The following is a 5602-nucleotide window of genomic DNA, read 5'->3' as shown; positions in this document are numbered from 1 at the left end:
TTCTTGGGCAGCTGAATCAAGATGAAGTTGTTCCAGGCCAGATCCTGCTCTTAGGACTTGGGCCTTCTGGTGGGTCTGTTTCTGGTGGTGGAAGGTCCACAATAAAAGACTTGTGGTGTGAATTATGAATATTCCTGAGCTGTGGTGTGAATTATGGATATTCCGCCCTGCCACAAGTTGTTAGGGGAATAATCTGACCAATGGTGTCTGGTAGATTTTGATGGATTGCTGAGGGGATGTGGTTCACCATGTGTCCTGCTGTACGGAGGAGAGTCCTTGAGTTGAAGGCATCCTTTACTTCAGGTGTGGTGGCATTTCCTGGCCGCCAGATGTTGCTGAACCACAACTACTATCACCCCCTGGCCATTTTTGCTGGGGCTGATGATGGGAGTTGTAGCTCAGCAACATCTGTAGGGCCAAAACTTCCCAGCACCTGCTCTAGTTGAATGGTTGCCCAGTCTGAGTTAAATAGGGTCACCATATTTCAAAAAGTAAAATTCCTGACATGCTCAAAGCTGGGGTTTTTTTTGGGGGGGGGGAATAGTGATTTTAAGCTTCATGAGCTGTTCCTGCTGCTTTTTCCATTGCATTGACATACATCCAGGTTTTCCCTGACATTTTCCCTGACGCCACTTTTACACCTAAAAACCAGGACGTGTCAAGAATTTTCCTGACATATGGCAAACCTAAAGTTAAAGACTAATAGAATTATGATGGGGGGCAGGGCTCACAGTAGTCCATCATTAATTGGAACCCAGATGGCAGGTTGAGCAGGCGTAGAGGTTGACACCTTCCCCACTATGGTGAAATGGATTGTATTTCTATTCAAACTGTAGCAATTCTTTCCAAATTTGCATCTATACCTATAAAATAGCACATGCACTGTTTACGCAAACCTGCGTCCTCTTTTTTGCCAATGCACCCAGTGACCACCCAATGACCAGGAGGGAAGAGTCTTCCCTCAAAATGTTGCATAATGGGTTGTCCCCCCCCCATCCCTCAAAAATCTTCATTGTCGTCAGGACAACCAACCTGCATCAAGTAGGTCCATCTCCTGACTGTCCCATTGGGCACTCTCCATGGAGAGGGGCTCTAGGCACAAGGCCCTCTGGTGGGAGTTCCCTGCTCCATCAGGGGCCCCTGGTTGGCTTAAACCTGATTGGGTGGGAGGACCTTGCTTCAGCGTAAGGGACACATTCCCTTCTGAGCTACCTTCCACAGGGCAGCCATGGGTGGGGCAAGAAGCAATGAATGTAAAATTTAGCCTTTTGTACGGTGAGCTATTTTCTACACCCACACACTCCTCAATCCCCCTTAAAAGGAGCAAGAGGCATGACCAGAGTTCAAGGACACTTTCTGCCCCAGCAAAAACAATTGGGATGCAAAGCAAGGCAAGTAAGGAATATTCTCAGGTCCAGACAGAGAGGCCTGGAGGGACGTATCCAGTGCCTATGCTTAAGGTTCCCTACCACCACCTTGTGCCAACAGTGGGTGGTATGAGCAATGCCAGGGGGCTGGGTCTTGTTGCCACTTTACTTCCACACAATAACCCTCCACATGGTATCATCCTAGAGCATTGTGGGAAATGCAAATGGTAGTTACGTCCAGCTAATCCAAAATGCTGCAGCCAGACTGGTGACTGGGAGTGGCTGCCAAGGCCATAATACACCGGTCCTAAAAGACCTACATTGGCTCCCAGGATGTTTCCAAGCACAATTCAAAGTACTGGTACTGACTTTTAAAGCCCTAAATGTCCTTGGCCCAGTATATCTGAAGGAGCGTCCCCACCCCATCGTTCTGCCTGGACACTGAGGTCTAGTGCCAAGGGCCTTCTGGCAGTTCCCTCACTGCAAGAAGTGAGGTTACAGGGAACCAGGCAGAGGGCCTTATCGGTAGTGACACCCGCCCTGTGGAACGCCCTCCCATCAGATGTCAAGGAAATAAACAACTATCTGACTGTTAGAATACATCTGAAGGCACCCCTGTTTAGGGAAGTATTTAATGTTTGAAGTTTTATTTTGTTTTTAGTCCTCTGTTGGGAACTGCTCAGAGTGGCTGGGGAAACCTAGCCAGATGGGTGGGGTATAAATGATAAAATTATTATTATTATTATTATTATTATTAGTAGTAGTAGTAGTAGTAGTAGCTATCCAGTGCTGCAGTTTAGCTTCTGGGCTGCATTTGGGGACCTTCTTGCTCATTCTGCTGAGTGGGGCGGGGCCATGGACTGTTGTCTAAAGCTCTGCCCTGATGGGGCAAAGTCTCCAGGAAATTTATTATTATTATTACTGTGTGTGTAATAAATAGAGTAAGCATCTCAAGGGCACAGAGATCTGGGATGGGACTCAGGACGATAAGATCCTGGACACCAATTTGTAAGGTGACTTGGAAGTCTTTGTGAAGAAGAAACAAAATAAAAAAATTCATTCCAGCAGCACCTTAGAGACCAACTAAGTTTATCATTGGTATGAGCTTTCGTGTGCATGCACACTTCTTCAGAGGAAAAGATTATTCACACCCCACAGCCCACCAGTCCATCTTATATCTAATGAGAGCTCCACAGAGCCCCTGTGACTCTTCTAGGTGTGAGAAGGGCAGGCCTTTCTGCAAGCAGAGATTCCCCTTGGCCTAGACTCAAACACCTACAATCCCACAAGGAGATCAGCGTGACATTTTGGCAACAAACTGATGTACAGCCTCAGGGCAACATGTGGGGCCTGCCAGAGAAAACACAAGGACCAAACAGCACTGGGGGAAAGAATTGCCATGGTTCAAGGAAGAAAAACAGCTGTCTCTTTTTATGTAATCACATCCTGGCTTAGACCCAACCAAGCAGTAGCTTTTCTCCCTATTTTCCAGTAGCAGATAACTGAGGGGAAATGATCAATATTCCAATGTACTCTTGCATCATTTCACATGTGTTGACAGTGGCAACTCTCTCTGGCTTATTCTGCCCACCTGTGCCTGTCTGTCTGCTCTGTCCACTTGCAAAATCCCAACCAGTTAATCACATCCATACCATACAGCTGAACCACATGGTTCTCCCGACACACAAAAAAATCCTATAGCTATAGGTTCTTAAAGGTGCTGGGAATTGTAGCTCTGTGAGCTATAGCTCCCAAGATATTTTTTTCCTGGGGGGGCGGGGAGCCGTGCAGTTTAAATGTATGGTGTGGATGTGACCTGGGATTTACAACAAAATGTTGTGTGGAGACATCCTGTCATGCCCTTTTCCAAGACACTCCATTCCATCTCCCTTTATTATTATCAGTTGTTGTTATACAGTATTTGTTTGCTTTTTACAAAACATCTCAAAGCCACTTACAAAATATTAAAATACATCACTGCCTCCTGTGGGAGCAAATTCCATAGTTTAGATTATGCACCATGGGAAGAAGACTTTCTTTTGTCTGTCCTGAACCCTCCAACATTCTGCTTCATTGGATTTCCACCAGTTCTAATGTTATGAGGAGAATATTTTATTCTCTACCCACTTTCTCCATGCCATGTGTAATTTCATAAACTTCTATCATGCCATCAACTTGTCATTTATGTAAACTAAAAAGCTCCAAATTTTGTAAGTTTTTCACATAGTGGAGTTGATCCTTCCCCTTGAATATGCTGGCTACCCTGCGAGTTTCATTAGGGCAACCGAAAACTTCAAATGTTTCTTGTTCAGAAAACAAATGTTATAATGCTTGGTCACAATCATCAGTTTGTTGACCAAGATTCAGGTTTTTATTTGTCAGTTACTATGATTTCCTTTAGGGTGGGGAGAGGGCGGCATGCTATATTCCTTAAAAAAATAATTCACAAACACTGAACACTGCACTGTACACCTCCATCCCTTGTCACCATTTTGTGTGTGTGTGTGTGTGTGTGTGTGATCATGTACTATTTATGTGTGTTCCTACATCTTTGAAAATAGTTTCAGGATTGCATCAGCCATTTGACGGTTAAACTTTAACCTGTGGTGTAGGGTAGGCGAGCATATCCATTATTGAACAGTGTGAAACAAACAGCTGCTCCCACAGTTCTTCCAGACACTTGCTTTGGGGATTGCTGGCAATGGGCTGCATTCAGCATGTAGATAAGCAGGTGTCAGCTTTCCCCCAACTGCACCTATCTAACAGGTATGACACACCTGAATGTCCACTGGGTGCTCTCAATGTGGAACAGCATACAGGGGATGCTCACTGTTCAAGCACTGTCCCTACAAGTGCAGCCATCGCTGGCAAGTGAAAGCAGCAGTGCTGAGGCCGTGGGGAACTGCCTTCTGCTGCACCTGTCTTAAATCTATCCAGCTCAGCAGTCTTCACATGGAAAGGTTCCAGACATGGTTTCCAGGGTTTCAGAAAGAGACCTACCTGGAGATGCTGGGGATTGAACCTGGGACCTTCTGCATGCAAAACATAAGCTATGGCCAGCATGACGGCTCCCCATTACACCATTGGACTTTCCACGCCCTAGCACTTAATGCCTCTTGCTCACACCATTTTGAACCAGGAAATCATTCTCCCCTCTTCTCGAAACCTATTTGCTCATATGCTCCAACGCATAAGAATATAAGAGGACCCCACTGGATCAAGCCAATGGACCATCCAGTCCAATATCCTGCTCTCACAGTGACTGAGCAGATTTCTGTGGGAAACCAGCAAGCAGGATTTGCACACAAGAGCCTTCTCCCCCAGGGGTGTAGCATTTTTTGGGGGGGGGGGCTGCCAGGACAATCATCCCAGGAGGATTTTTTTTGGGGGGCACACCACTCATGCCATCCACCTTGAGCCAGCCCTGTGCCACTTTGAGAGGCTGGGGAGGGCAGTGTGAGGAGGCAACAGCCTTGCGCCCTTCGATCCCAACCCCTTGGGATGGACCAATAGTATAAGGCAGCTTACTATGTTCTTGGGAAGGGCTGCAGCACAGCATCAGAGCACCTGCTTTGCATGCAGAAGGTCTCTGGTTCGATCCCCAGCATCTGCAGGTAAGGTTGAAAATGTGCCCTGTCTGAAACCCTGGAGACCATTACTAGCCAGTGTAGTCACTACTGACCTTGATGGACCAATGGTGAAAGCCAACTCCTGCTATGCTTATTTAAAAATCAGCCCCCCCTCCTTTTAGAATCATGAGGACTAGAAACTTATTTTTAGGTAGAAGCCCATAGCTCAGAGGTAGAGCATGCAGAAGATCGCTTGTTCAATCCCCAATGGCAGCATCTCCAGGCAAGCCTGGGAGAGACACCCTGACTGAAACCCTGGAGAGCCGCTGCCGGTCAGTGTAGACAGTACTAGACGGACCTAAGGCTCTGACTCAGTAGAAAGCAGCTTCTTACGATCCCACGGCAAAACATGGCATCACGTGGCATGTAAATATACGAAACTGCAAGGACCCGGTCGAGTTTGTTTCCTTCTCCCTTTTGGCCACGCCTCCCCCTTTGGCCACGCCCAGATAGGCATTGCTCTTTTTCCTACCCCTCCATCTCCTCCGGACAGACAGGCGGCTTCTGATAGGCCCACATTTCGAGCCGGCGGCCAATCCGTTGAGGCCACAGCGGCGCCGCGAGGAGAGCGAGGCTATATAAGGAGGGGGCCACGGATGAGGAAGT

The sequence above is a fragment of the Zootoca vivipara genome, chromosome 6 (genome assembly GCF_965207765.1).
Source record: "Zootoca vivipara chromosome 6, rZooViv2.hap1.1, whole genome shotgun sequence".
Lineage (NCBI taxonomy): Eukaryota > Metazoa > Chordata > Lepidosauria > Squamata > Lacertidae > Zootoca > Zootoca vivipara.
Note: the sequence above shows the minus strand (reverse complement) of the source record.